We start from the raw sequence: 13752 nt of genomic DNA on the forward strand, positions 1-13752 counted from the left end.
CCCTGACCCATCTCGCCTTTCCCCACAGACAAGCAAGCCAGCTGTGTAGGCACCCATCGCATGTGCATGCGCTGCTCCGTGGATCCCAAGAACCTGTGCTCAAGAGTTTCTTCCCACTTCTGCCATCGCCCAAGCTTCCTGCTCGGGCAGGTAAACCCACCTTGACTACTGCCTGCAGCGGGGCTCGGCGGGGGCGGAGCCGGCGGCCCCCCCGCCGCGGGCGAGTAAAGGAGAAGGCGGGCGGAGCGGGAGGCAAAAAGCCTACAGCACCCGGTATTCCCAGGCGGTCTCCCATCCAAGTACTAACCAGGCCCGACCCTGCTTAGCTTCCGAGATCAGACGAGATCGGGCGCGTTCAGGGTGGTATGGCCGTAGACGGGGGCGGGGGGCCGCGGGCGGCCTCTTGAGGCCCAGTTTCGCTGGCGCTGGCGCCTTAACGCCAGCCTGGCGGCCGGCCCGCCCCGGCAGGGCCCCCTCGCCCGCCCAGGCAGGGGCAACGGAGGTCTCGGGTATCGGGCGGCGGCGGAGGGTTTGGCGACCACCTCCCAGCCCAGGGCGGCCGTGACCCAGCAAACCCTTCGGCGCTTGGCGCCCCGCCCAAGATCCCGCACGTCGCTCACAGGGACGTGGCCCCGGAGGCTTCAGGGCCCGGGGCCCGCGGTCCCTTGGGCATCGGCCCTGCCCGCCCACGCGGCCCTAGGCGCAGCCCGGCCGCAGCCCGGGCCGGCCCTCCTGCCCGACAGCAGCTGGCCCGAAGCCACCGGGAGCCACCATTGAGTCGCCACGGCCCCTCAGCCCCGGCAAGGCCACCCTTGCCCCCACACCCCCCGCCGAGCTCAGGACCCCGCCCCTGGTGGCCGGCAGGCCCGGGGAAGCGGCCCCTGCCCTCGATCCCGCTCCCGCACCCGGCCGCGGTGACACGCCAGAGGGGCGGGGTGGGGGGGGGCTTTTGTCGGAGGGAGCTGTGGAGGGACACACCGGCACACAGGTGGCGGCGCCGGGGCTGGGCGCCGGTGGGGGCGGCCAGGTGCAGGTCGAGGGGCTCGCGGGCCGAAAGGACGGCAACTGGGCCCGCGGCGGAGTCTGGGTCCGGGCCAGCCACCCCGGGAGCGTCTGGGGTGCGGCTGCCTTCCAGGGCCGCCTTCTGGCCGCCTGGCCGGCCGGGCCGGCGGGGAGCGACCCCGCCGGCGCGCGCCGTGGTGGGAGGGGCCTGAGGAGGTGGGGCCTGCAGCGGGGCCCGGCGGGGGCGGAGCCGGCGGCCCCCGCCGCGGGCGAGTAAAGGAGAAGGCGGGCGGAGCAGGAGGCAAAAAGCCTACAGCACCCGGTATTCCCAGGCGGTCTCCCATCCAAGTACTAACCAGGCCCGACCCTGCTTAGCTTCCGAGATCAGACGAGATCGGGCGCGTTCAGGGTGGTATGGCCGTAGACGGGGGCGGGGGGCCGCGGGCGGCCTCTTGAGGCCCAGTTTCGCTGGCGCTGGCGCCTTAACGCCAGCCTGGCGGCCGGCCCGCCCCGGCAGGGCCCCCTCGCCCGCCCAGGCAGGGGCAACGGAGGTCTCGGGTATCGGGCGGCGGCGGAGGGTTTGGCGACCACCTCCCAGCCCAGGGCGGCCGTGACCCAGCAAACCCTTCGGCGCTTGGCGCCCCGCCCAAGATCCCGCACGTCGCTCACAGGGACGTGGCCCCGGAGGCTTCAGGGCCCGGGGCCCGCGGTCCCTTGGGCATCGGCCCTGCCCGCCCACGCGGCCCTAGGCGCAGCCCGGCCGCAGCCCGGGCCGGCCCTCCTGCCCGACAGCAGCTGGCCCGAAGCCACCGGGAGCCACCATTGAGTCGCCACGGCCCCTCAGCCCCGGCAAGGCCACCCTTGCCCCCACACCCCCCGCCGAGCTCAGGACCCCGCCCCTGGTGGCCGGCAGGCCCGGGGAAGCGGCCCCTGCCCTCGATCCCGCTCCCGCACCCGGCCGCGGTGACACGCCAGAGGGGCGGGGTGGGGGGGGGGCTTTTGTCGGAGGGAGCTGTGGAGGGACACACCGGCACACAGGTGGCGGCGCCGGGGCTGGGCGCCGGTGGGGGCGGCCAGGTGCAGGTCGAGGGGCTCGCGGGCCGAAAGGACGGCAACTGGGCCCATGGCGGAGTCTGGGTCTGGAGGGCTCTGAGCCTCCATCCGCTCTGGTGCCTCGGGTCTACCGGCCCGACGCCTGGTAGCGCGACACCCCACCGGCCCACAGACGTAGCCTCCCCAGCTGTGCTCACAGCGAGTCCAACCGCAGCCTGCATCCCTCCACGGGACACTTGGATTACTCCCGCGATCCCCACGAGGTGCGGCACCCGGCGGCCGAATGGGCTGAGATCCTGCCCTTGCGGCGCCCTGTGGCCACCTCCGCCTCCCTCACGGTACTGGCCGAGGCCTCGGACCAGCGGGCCCCGGCTCCCAGCTCAGCGCTGCTCCTCCGCCCCTCTCACCTCCTGCCCGACGTCCAGGCTACCGAGCACCCTCCACCCCCGCCCACCTTCATGCCACTCAGCCGGAACCCGGGAGGCAATGCCAACTACCAGGTGTATGACAGTCTGGTGCTGAAGCGGCAACCGCAGGAGGGCCAAGCGCGGGCCAACTCGCTGCTACCTTCCACCTCGGCCTCCAGGCCCTCTCTGCACGGGAGCCAGACTGGGAAAATGAACTTACCAGCAGCAAGTGGGGGCAGGGGCAGGGGGCGGCAGGGCATGGAGAGAGGAATAAAGAGCGCCAGAGTCCAGGAAACATTGGTGGTCTGTGGCTTGGAAGCGCCACTCCTTCTGCCAGCCTGGGTCCCTGCGCTTGGCTTCCTGCAATAAGAAGCCAGTGTCCCCTTCTTGGCCTGAGGGTCCCTTTGGTTTAGTGGCCACAGTTCTGCCAGCAGGCCCCTCCTGGTCCTATACCATGCACTAAGTACATCTGCAGCTGCAGACTCCAAACCCCTGGTCTCTGGGCACCTCCTCTGTGTCTCAGCTGTCCCTGTCCACAGAGAGCCTCATACAAGAAGTTGCTTCCAAACTGGGAGGTTCCACATCTGGGCAGGTCCAGCTCCAGGCCCAGTGAAGGGCATGAAGAAGGCTGAGGCTCTGGACTCCAGCCAGGCCTTCAGCAGGCCTCTGAGGCCAAGGTCTTCCTAGTCTCAAGAGGGGCCAAGAGACGCAATGTGTCATTTGAACAAGTGAGTCAGCGGGCGGTGAGCGAATGAATGACCGCTCGAGGGGATGTATGCCGGCCACCGGGCCCTGTTTGACTGTCCAGGCTCAGCTTACCTGACCCTGGTTACCAGGGAATGCCACTCTGGGCCCTCCTTTTCATCCCCCTCCCTCACTGTGACCTCACCACCTGCCCCATTATGACCCAGTCTGGCTCCCAGTTAAAACTGGAGGGCAGAGGGCCCAGGCAGTCCTGGGACCAACGGCCATGGGTGAGCGAAACTACTACCGAGCCGAGCCGTTCACTGGCCCCATCCCCAGGAAATGCCAGGAGCAAGGATACTCAATTCTTCTGCTCCCGGTCAGCTTCATCTTGCTCAACGTGGGGATCAACATGGTGACTATGGTCAGGGCAGGATCTGTGCAGCGCGGTTGGGGGAGCCCTGGGGTCTTGAAGGGGCTGAGGTGGGAGGGCTGCTGGGGTGTGACCGGGACAAGGGTTGGATTTCAGGGCTCACCCTGCTCCCGGCCTCCCCCCTCCCCTTCTTCCCTCAACTCTGGAGGCATCTGAAGAGATTCTTGCGGGCACTTTTCAATCGTATTTTCCACAAAGGTGAGTGGGCGCCGGCGTGGGTTCAGGGGATGTGGGCCTGTCCCCTTTCTTCTATCCCTGCCTTGATTCTCAGCCCCTCAGGAACCCAGGCCCTGACCCATCTCGCCTTTCCCCACAGACAAGCAAGCCAGCTGTGTAGGCACCCATCGCATGTGCATGCGCTGCTCCGTGGATCCCAAGAACCTGTGCTCAAGAGTTTCTTCCCACTTCTGCCATCGCCCAAGCTTCCTGCTCGGGCAGGTAAACCCACCTTGACTACTGCCTGCAGCGGGGCTCGGCGGGGGCGGAGCCGGCGGCCCCCCCGCCGCGGGCGAGTAAAGGAGAAGGCGGGCGGAGCGGGAGGCAAAAAGCCTACAGCACCCGGTATTCCCAGGCGGTCTCCCATCCAAGTACTAACCAGGCCCGACCCTGCTTAGCTTCCGAGATCAGACGAGATCGGGCGCGTTCAGGGTGGTATGGCCGTAGACGGGGGCGGGGGGCCGCGGGCGGCCTCTTGAGGCCCAGTTTCGCTGGCGCTGGCGCCTTAACGCCAGCCTGGCGGCCGGCCCGCCCCGGCAGGGCCCCCTCGCCCGCCCAGGCAGGGGCAACGGAGGTCTCGGGTATCGGGCGGCGGCGGAGGGTTTGGCGACCACCTCCCAGCCCAGGGCGGCCGTGACCCAGCAAACCCTTCGGCGCTTGGCGCCCCGCCCAAGATCCCGCACGTCGCTCACAGGGACGTGGCCCCGGAGGCTTCAGGGCCCGGGGCCCGCGGTCCCTTGGGCATCGGCCCTGCCCGCCCACGCGGCCCTAGGCGCAGCCCGGCCGCAGCCCGGGCCGGCCCTCCTGCCCGACAGCAGCTGGCCCGAAGCCACCGGGAGCCACCATTGAGTCGCCACGGCCCCTCAGCCCCGGCAAGGCCACCCTTGCCCCCACACCCCCCGCCGAGCTCAGGACCCCGCCCCTGGTGGCCGGCAGGCCCGGGGAAGCGGCCCCTGCCCTCGATCCCGCTCCCGCACCCGGCCGCGGTGACACGCCAGAGGGGCGGGGTGGGGGTGGGGCTTTTGTCGGAGGGAGCTGTGGAGGGACACACCGGCACACAGGTGGCGGCGCCGGGGCTGGGCGCCGGTGGGGGCGGCCAGGTGCAGGTCGAGGGGCTCGCGGGCCGAAAGGACGGCAACTGGGCCCATGGCGGAGTCTGGGTCTGGAGGGCTCTGAGCCTCCATCCGCTCTGGTGCCTCGGGTCTACCGGCCCGACGCCTGGTAGCGCGACACCCCACCGGCCCACAGACGTAGCCTCCCCAGCTGTGCTCACAGCGAGTCCAACCGCAGCCTGCATCCCTCCACGGGACACTTGGATTACTCCCGCGATCCCCACGAGGTGCGGCACCCGGCGGCCGAATGGGCTGAGATCCTGCCCTTGCGGCGCCCTGTGGCCACCTCCGCCTCCCTCACGGTACTGGCCGAGGCCTCGGACCAGCGGGCCCCGGCTCCCAGCTCAGCGCTGCTCCTCCGCCCCTCTCACCTCCTGCCCGACGTCCAGGCTACCGAGCACCCTCCACCCCCGCCCACCTTCATGCCACTCAGCCGGAACCCGGGAGGCAATGCCAACTACCAGGTGTATGACAGTCTGGTGCTGAAGCGGCAACCGCAGGAGGGCCAAGCGCGGGCCAACTCGCTGCTACCTTCCACCTCGGCCTCCAGGCCCTCTCTGCACGGGAGCCAGACTGGGAAAATGAACTTACCAGCAGCAAGTGGGGGCAGGGGCAGGGGGCGGCAGGGCATGGAGAGAGGAATAAAGAGCGCCAGAGTCCAGGAAACATTGGTGGTCTGTGGCTTGGAAGCGCCACTCCTTCTGCCAGCCTGGGTCCCTGCGCTTGGCTTCCTGCAATAAGAAGCCAGTGTCCCCTTCTTGGCCTGAGGGTCCCTTTGGTTTAGTGGCCACAGTTCTGCCAGCAGGCCCCTCCTGGTCCTATACCATGCACTAAGTACATCTGCAGCTGCAGACTCCAAACCCCTGGTCTCTGGGCACCTCCTCTGTGTCTCAGCTGTCCCTGTCCACAGAGAGCCTCATACAAGAAGTTGCTTCCAAACTGGGAGGTTCCACATCTGGGCAGGTCCAGCTCCAGGCCCAGTGAAGGGCATGAAGAAGGCTGAGGCTCTGGACTCCAGCCAGGCCTTCAGCAGGCCTCTGAGGCCAAGGTCTTCCTAGTCTCAAGAGGGGCCAAGAGACGCAATGTGTCATTTGAACAAGTGAGTCAGCGGGCGGTGAGCGAATGAATGACCGCTCGAGGGGATGTATGCCGGCCACCGGGCCCTGTTTGACTGTCCAGGCTCAGCTTACCTGACCCTGGTTACCAGGGAATGCCACTCTGGGCCCTCCTTTTCATCCCCCTCCCTCACTGTGACCTCACCACCTGCCCCATTATGACCCAGTCTGGCTCCCAGTTAAAACTGGAGGGCAGAGGGCCCAGGCAGTCCTGGGACCAACGGCCATGGGTGAGCGAAACTACTACCGAGCCGAGCCGTTCACTGGCCCCATCCCCAGGAAATGCCAGGAGCAAGGATACTCAATTCTTCTGCTCCCGGTCAGCTTCATCTTGCTCAACGTGGGGATCAACATGGTGACTATGGTCAGGGCAGGATCTGTGCAGCGCGGTTGGGGGAGCCCTGGGGTCTTGAAGGGGCTGAGGTGGGAGGGCTGCTGGGGTGTGACCGGGACAAGGGTTGGATTTCAGGGCTCACCCTGCTCCCGGCCTCCCCCCTCCCCTTCTTCCCTCAACTCTGGAGGCATCTGAAGAGATTCTTGCGGGCACTTTTCAATCGTATTTTCCACAAAGGTGAGTGGGCGCCGGCGTGGGTTCAGGGGATGTGGGCCTGTCCCCTTTCTTCTATCCCTGCCTTGATTCTCAGCCCCTCAGGAACCCAGGCCCTGACCCATCTCGCCTTTCCCCACAGACAAGCAAGCCAGCTGTGTAGGCACCCATCGCATGTGCATGCGCTGCTCCGTGGATCCCAAGAACCTGTGCTCAAGAGTTTCTTCCCACTTCTGCCATCGCCCAAGCTTCCTGCTCGGGCAGGTAAACCCACCTTGACTACTGCCTGCAGCGGGGCTCGGCGGGGGCGGAGCCGGCGGCCCCCCCGCCGCGGGCGAGTAAAGGAGAAGGCGGGCGGAGCGGGAGGCAAAAAGCCTACAGCACCCGGTATTCCCAGGCGGTCTCCCATCCAAGTACTAACCAGGCCCGACCCTGCTTAGCTTCCGAGATCAGACGAGATCGGGCGCGTTCAGGGTGGTATGGCCGTAGACGGGGGCGGGGGGCCGCGGGCGGCCTCTTGAGGCCCAGTTTCGCTGGCGCTGGCGCCTTAACGCCAGCCTGGCGGCCGGCCCGCCCCGGCAGGGCCCCCTCGCCCGCCCAGGCAGGGGCAACGGAGGTCTCGGGTATCGGGCGGCGGCGGAGGGTTTGGCGACCACCTCCCAGCCCAGGGCGGCCGTGACCCAGCAAACCCTTCGGCGCTTGGCGCCCCGCCCAAGATCCCGCACGTCGCTCACAGGGACGTGGCCCCGGAGGCTTCAGGGCCCGGGGCCCGCGGTCCCTTGGGCATCGGCCCTGCCCGCCCACGCGGCCCTAGGCGCAGCCCGGCCGCAGCCCGGGCCGGCCCTCCTGCCCGACAGCAGCTGGCCCGAAGCCACCGGGAGCCACCATTGAGTCGCCACGGCCCCTCAGCCCCGGCAAGGCCACCCTTGCCCCCACACCCCCCGCCGAGCTCAGGACCCCGCCCCTGGTGGCCGGCAGGCCCGGGGAAGCGGCCCCTGCCCTCGATCCCGCTCCCGCACCCGGCCGCGGTGACACGCCAGAGGGGCGGGGTGGGGGGGGCTTTTGTCGGAGGGAGCTGTGGAGGGACACACCGGCACACAGGTGGCGGCGCCGGGGCTGGGCGCCGGTGGGGGCGGCCAGGTGCAGGTCGAGGGGCTCGCGGGCCGAAAGGACGGCAACTGGGCCCGCGGCGGAGTCTGGGTCCGGGCCAGCCACCCCGGGAGCGTCTGGGGTGCGCCTGCCTTCCAGGGCCGCCTTCTGGCCGCCTGGCCGGCCGGGCCGGCGGGGAGCGACCCCGCCGGCGCGCGCCGTGGTGGGAGGGGCCTGAGGAGGTGGGGCCTGCAGCGGGGCCCGGCGGGGGCGGAGCCGGCGGCCCCCCCGCCGCGGGCGAGTAAAGGAGAAGGCGGGCGGAGCGGGAGGCAAAAAGCCTACAGCACCCGGTATTCCCAGGCGGTCTCCCATCCAAGTACTAACCAGGCCCGACCCTGCTTAGCTTCCGAGATCAGACGAGATCGGGCGCGTTCAGGGTGGTATGGCCGTAGACGGGGGCGGGGGGCCGCGGGCGGCCTCTTGAGGCCCAGTTTCGCTGGCGCTGGCGCCTTAACGCCAGCCTGGCGGCCGGCCCGCCCCGGCAGGGCCCCCTCGCCCGCCCAGGCAGGGGCAACGGAGGTCTCGGGTATCGGGCGGCGGCGGAGGGTTTGGCGACCACCTCCCAGCCCAGGGCGGCCGTGACCCAGCAAACCCTTCGGCGCTTGGCGCCCCGCCCAAGATCCCGCACGTCGCTCACAGGGACGTGGCCCCGGAGGCTTCAGGGCCCGGGGCCCGCGGTCCCTTGGGCATCGGCCCTGCCCGCCCACGCGGCCCTAGGCGCAGCCCGGCCGCAGCCCGGGCCGGCCCTCCTGCCCGACAGCAGCTGGCCCGAAGCCACCGGGAGCCACCATTGAGTCGCCACGGCCCCTCAGCCCCGGCAAGGCCACCCTTGCCCCCACACCCCCCGCCGAGCTCAGGACCCCGCCCCTGGTGGCCGGCAGGCCCGGGGAAGCGGCCCCTGCCCTCGATCCCGCTCCCGCACCCGGCCGCGGTGACACGCCAGAGGGGCGGGGTGGGGGTGGGGCTTTTGTCGGAGGGAGCTGTGGAGGGACACACTGGCACACAGGTGGCGGCGCCGGGGCTGGGCGCCGGTGGGGGCGGCCAGGTGCAGGTCGAGGGGCTCGCGGGCCGAAAGGACGGCAACTGGGCCCATGGCGGAGTCTGGGTCTGGAGGGCTCTGAGCCTCCATCCGCTCTGGTGCCTCGGGTCTACCGGCCCGACGCCTGGTAGCGCGACACCCCACCGGCCCACAGACGTAGCCTCCCCAGCTGTGCTCACAGCGAGTCCAACCGCAGCCTGCATCCCTCCACGGGACACTTGGATTACTCCCGCGATCCCCACGAGGTGCGGCACCCGGCGGCCGAATGGGCTGAGATCCTGCCCTTGCGGCGCCCTGTGGCCACCTCCGCCTCCCTCACGGTACTGGCCGAGGCCTCGGACCAGCGGGCCCCGGCTCCCAGCTCAGCGCTGCTCCTCCGCCCCTCTCACCTCCTGCCCGACGTCCAGGCTACCGAGCACCCTCCACCCCCGCCCACCTTCATGCCACTCAGCCGGAACCCGGGAGGCAATGCCAACTACCAGGTGTATGACAGTCTGGTGCTGAAGCGGCAACCGCAGGAGGGCCAAGCGCGGGCCAACTCACTGCTACCTTCCACCTCGGCCTCCAGGCCCTCTCTGCACGGGAGCCAGACTGGGAAAATGAACTTACCAGCAGCAAGTGGGGGCAGGGGCAGGGGGCGGCAGGGCATGGAGAGAGGAATAAAGAGCGCCAGAGTCCAGGAAACATTGGTGGTCTGTGGCTTGGAAGCGCCACTCCTTCTGCCAGCCTGGGTCCCTGCGCTTGGCTTCCTGCAATAAGAAGCCAGTGTCCCCTTCTTGGCCTGAGGGTCCCTTTGGTTTAGTGGCCACAGTTCTGCCAGCAGGCCCCTCCTGGTCCTATACCATGCACTAAGTACATCTGCAGCTGCAGACTCCAAACCCCTGGTCTCTGGGCACCTCCTCTGTGTCTCAGCTGTCCCTGTCCACAGAGAGCCTCATACAAGAAGTTGCTTCCAAACTGGGAGGTTCCACATCTGGGCAGGTCCAGCTCCAGGCCCAGTGAAGGGCATGAAGAAGGCTGAGGCTCTGGACTCCAGCCAGGCCTTCAGCAGGCCTCTGAGGCCAAGGTCTTCCTAGTCTCAAGAGGGGCCAAGAGACGCAATGTGTCATTTGAACAAGTGAGTCAGCGGGCGGTGAGCGAATGAATGACCGCTCGAGGGGATGTATGCCGGCCACCGGGCCCTGTTTGACTGTCCAGGCTCAGCTTACCTGACCCTGGTTACCAGGGAATGCCACTCTGGGCCCTCCTTTTCATCCCCCTCCCTCACTGTGACCTCACCACCTGCCCCATTATGACCCAGTCTGGCTCCCAGTTAAAACTGGAGGGCAGAGGGCCCAGGCAGTCCTGGGACCAACGGCCATGGGTGAGCGAAACTACTACCGAGCCGAGCCGTTCACTGGCCCCATCCCCAGGAAATGCCAGGAGCAAGGATACTCAATTCTTCTGCTCCCGGTCAGCTTCATCTTGCTCAACGTGGGGATCAACATGGTGACTATGGTCAGGGCAGGATCTGTGCAGCGCGGTTGGGGGAGCCCTGGGGTCTTGAAGGGGCTGAGGTGGGAGGGCTGCTGGGGTGTGACCGGGACAAGGGTTGGATTTCAGGGCTCACCCTGCTCCCGGCCTCCCCCCTCCCCTTCTTCCCTCAACTCTGGAGGCATCTGAAGAGATTCTTGCGGGCACTTTTCAATCGTATTTTCCACAAAGGTGAGTGGGCGCCGGCGTGGGTTCAGGGGATGTGGGCCTGTCCCCTTTCTTCTATCCCTGCCTTGATTCTCAGCCCCTCAGGAACCCAGGCCCTGACCCATCTCGCCTTTCCCCACAGACAAGCAAGCCAGCTGTGTAGGCACCCATCGCATGTGCATGCGCTGCTCCGTGGATCCCAAGAACCTGTGCTCAAGAGTTTCTTCCCACTTCTGCCATCGCCCAAGCTTCCTGCTCGGGCAGGTAAACCCACCTTGACTACTGCCTGCAGCGGGGCTCGGCGGGGGCGGAGCCGGCGGCCCCCCCGCCGCGGGCGAGTAAAGGAGAAGGCGGGCGGAGCGGGAGGCAAAAAGCCTACAGCACCCGGTATTCCCAGGCGGTCTCCCATCCAAGTACTAACCAGGCCCGACCCTGCTTAGCTTCCGAGATCAGACGAGATCGGGCGCGTTCAGGGTGGTATGGCCGTAGACGGGGGCGGGGGGCCGCGGGCGGCCTCTTGAGGCCCAGTTTCGCTGGCGCTGGCGCCTTAACGCCAGCCTGGCGGCCGGCCCGCCCCGGCAGGGCCCCCTCGCCCGCCCAGGCAGGGGCAACGGAGGTCTCGGGTATCGGGCGGCGGCGGAGGGTTTGGCGACCACCTCCCAGCCCAGGGCGGCCGTGACCCAGCAAACCCTTCGGCGCTTGGCGCCCCGCCCAAGATCCCGCACGTCGCTCACAGGGACGTGGCCCCGGAGGCTTCAGGGCCCGGGGCCCGCGGTCCCTTGGGCATCGGCCCTGCCCGCCCACGCGGCCCTAGGCGCAGCCCGGCCGCAGCCCGGGCCGGCCCTCCTGCCCGACAGCAGCTGGCCCGAAGCCACCGGGAGCCACCATTGAGTCGCCACGGCCCCTCAGCCCCGGCAAGGCCACCCTTGCCCCCACACCCCCCGCCGAGCTCAGGACCCCGCCCCTGGTGGCCGGCAGGCCCGGGGAAGCGGCCCCTGCCCTCGATCCCGCTCCCGCACCCGGCCGCGGTGACACGCCAGAGGGGCGGGGTGGGGGTGGGGCTTTTGTCGGAGGGAGCTGTGGAGGGACACACCGGCACACAGGTGGCGGCGCCGGGGCTGGGCGCCGGTGGGGGCGGCCAGGTGCAGGTCGAGGGGCTCGCGGGCCGAAAGGACGGCAACTGGGCCCATGGCGGAGTCTGGGTCTGGAGGGCTCTGAGCCTCCATCCGCTCTGGTGCCTCGGGTCTACCGGCCCGACGCCTGGTAGCGCGACACCCCACCGGCCCACAGACGTAGCCTCCCCAGCTGTGCTCACAGCGAGTCCAACCGCAGCCTGCATCCCTCCACGGGACACTTGGATTACTCCCGCGATCCCCACGAGGTGCGGCACCCGGCGGCCGAATGGGCTGAGATCCTGCCCTTGCGGCGCCCTGTGGCCACCTCCGCCTCCCTCACGGTACTGGCCGAGGCCTCGGACCAGCGGGCCCCGGCTCCCAGCTCAGCGCTGCTCCTCCGCCCCTCTCACCTCCTGCCCGACGTCCAGGCTACCGAGCACCCTCCACCCCCGCCCACCTTCATGCCACTCAGCCGGAACCCGGGAGGCAATGCCAACTACCAGGTGTATGACAGTCTGGTGCTGAAGCGGCAACCGCAGGAGGGCCAAGCGCGGGCCAACTCGCTGCTACCTTCCACCTCGGCCTCCAGGCCCTCTCTGCACGGGAGCCAGACTGGGAAAATGAACTTACCAGCAGCAAGTGGGGGCAGGGGCAGGGGGCGGCAGGGCATGGAGAGAGGAATAAAGAGCGCCAGAGTCCAGGAAACATTGGTGGTCTGTGGCTTGGAAGCGCCACTCCTTCTGCCAGCCTGGGTCCCTGCGCTTGGCTTCCTGCAATAAGAAGCCAGTGTCCCCTTCTTGGCCTGAGGGTCCCTTTGGTTTAGTGGCCACAGTTCTGCCAGCAGGCCCCTCCTGGTCCTATACCATGCACTAAGTACATCTGCAGCTGCAGACTCCAAACCCCTGGTCTCTGGGCACCTCCTCTGTGTCTCAGCTGTCCCTGTCCACAGAGAGCCTCATACAAGAAGTTGCTTCCAAACTGGGAGGTTCCACATCTGGGCAGGTCCAGCTCCAGGCCCAGTGAAGGGCATGAAGAAGGCTGAGGCTCTGGACTCCAGCCAGGCCTTCAGCAGGCCTCTGAGGCCAAGGTCTTCCTAGTCTCAAGAGGGGCCAAGAGACGCAATGTGTCATTTGAACAAGTGAGTCAGCGGGCGGTGAGCGAATGAATGACCGCTCGAGGGGATGTATGCCGGCCACCGGGCCCTGTTTGACTGTCCAGGCTCAGCTTACCTGACCCTGGTTACCAGGGAATGCCACTCTGGGCCCTCCTTTTCATCCCCCTCCCTCACTGTGACCTCACCACCTGCCCCATTATGACCCAGTCTGGCTCCCAGTTAAAACTGGAGGGCAGAGGGCCCAGGCAGTCCTGGGACCAACGGCCATGGGTGAGCGAAACTACTACCGAGCCGAGCCGTTCACTGGCCCCATCCCCAGGAAATGCCAGGAGCAAGGATACTCAATTCTTCTGCTCCCGGTCAGCTTCATCTTGCTCAACGTGGGGATCAACATGGTGACTATGGTCAGGGCAGGATCTGTGCAGCGCGGTTGGGGGAGCCCTGGGGTCTTGAAGGGGCTGAGGTGGGAGGGCTGCTGGGGTGTGACCGGGACAAGGGTTGGATTTCAGGGCTCACCCTGCTCCCGGCCTCCCCCCTCCCCTTCTTCCCTCAACTCTGGAGGCATCTGAAGAGATTCTTGCGGGCACTTTTCAATCGTATTTTCCACAAAGGTGAGTGGGCGCCGGCGTGGGTTCAGGGGATGTGGGCCTGTCCCCTTTCTTCTATCCCTGCCTTGATTCTCAGCCCCTCAGGAACCCAGGCCCTGACCCATCTCGCCTTTCCCCACAGACAAGCAAGCCAGCTGTGTAGGCACCCATCGCATGTGCATGCGCTGCTCCGTGGATCCCAAGAACCTGTGCTCAAGAGTTTCTTCCCACTTCTGCCATCGCCCAAGCTTCCTGCTCGGGCAGGTAAACCCACCTTGACTACTGCCTGCAGCGGGGCTCGGCGGGGGCGGAGCCGGCGGCCCCCCCGCCGCGGGCGAGTAAAGGAGAAGGCGGGCGGAGCGGGAGGCAAAAAGCCTACAGCACCCGGTATTCCCAGGCGGTCTCCCATCCAAGTACTAACCAGGCCCGACCCTGCTTAGCTTCCAGAGATCAGACGAGATCGGGCGCGTTCAGGGTGGTATGGCCGTAGACGGGGGCG

At 67.9% G+C, this 13752-nt stretch overlaps 7 non-coding genes across 7 annotated transcripts; all 7 read right to left on the minus strand.

Annotated features, from left to right (window-relative positions):
• Positions 1-258: 258 nt before the first annotated feature.
• LOC132596544 (5S ribosomal RNA) lies at positions 259-377 on the minus strand. Its single transcript, XR_009562622.1, has one exon. It is a non-coding gene; the product is annotated as a 5S ribosomal RNA (ribosomal RNA).
• Positions 378-1309: 932 nt separating this feature from the next.
• Positions 1310-1428, minus strand: LOC132596545 (5S ribosomal RNA). Its single transcript, XR_009562623.1, has one exon. It is a non-coding gene; the product is annotated as a 5S ribosomal RNA (ribosomal RNA).
• A 2697-nt stretch (positions 1429-4125) lies between these two features.
• LOC132596546 (5S ribosomal RNA) lies at positions 4126-4244 on the minus strand. The gene has a single exon (XR_009562624.1). It is a non-coding gene; the product is annotated as a 5S ribosomal RNA (ribosomal RNA).
• Positions 4245-6941: 2697 nt separating this feature from the next.
• LOC132596547 (5S ribosomal RNA) lies at positions 6942-7060 on the minus strand. The gene has a single exon (XR_009562625.1). It is a non-coding gene; the product is annotated as a 5S ribosomal RNA (ribosomal RNA).
• A 933-nt stretch (positions 7061-7993) lies between these two features.
• On the minus strand, positions 7994-8112 carry LOC132596548 (5S ribosomal RNA). Its single transcript, XR_009562626.1, has one exon. It is a non-coding gene; the product is annotated as a 5S ribosomal RNA (ribosomal RNA).
• A 2697-nt stretch (positions 8113-10809) lies between these two features.
• Positions 10810-10928, minus strand: LOC132596549 (5S ribosomal RNA). Its single transcript, XR_009562627.1, has one exon. It is a non-coding gene; the product is annotated as a 5S ribosomal RNA (ribosomal RNA).
• Positions 10929-13625: 2697 nt separating this feature from the next.
• Positions 13626-13745, minus strand: LOC132596602 (5S ribosomal RNA). Its single transcript, XR_009562680.1, has one exon. It is a non-coding gene; the product is annotated as a 5S ribosomal RNA (ribosomal RNA).
• Between the last annotated feature and the right edge of the window lie 7 nt (positions 13746-13752).

The sequence above is a fragment of the Globicephala melas genome, unplaced genomic scaffold (assembly GCF_963455315.2).
Source record: "Globicephala melas unplaced genomic scaffold, mGloMel1.2 SCAFFOLD_354, whole genome shotgun sequence".
NCBI classification, from domain to species: domain Eukaryota; kingdom Metazoa; phylum Chordata; class Mammalia; order Artiodactyla; family Delphinidae; genus Globicephala; species Globicephala melas.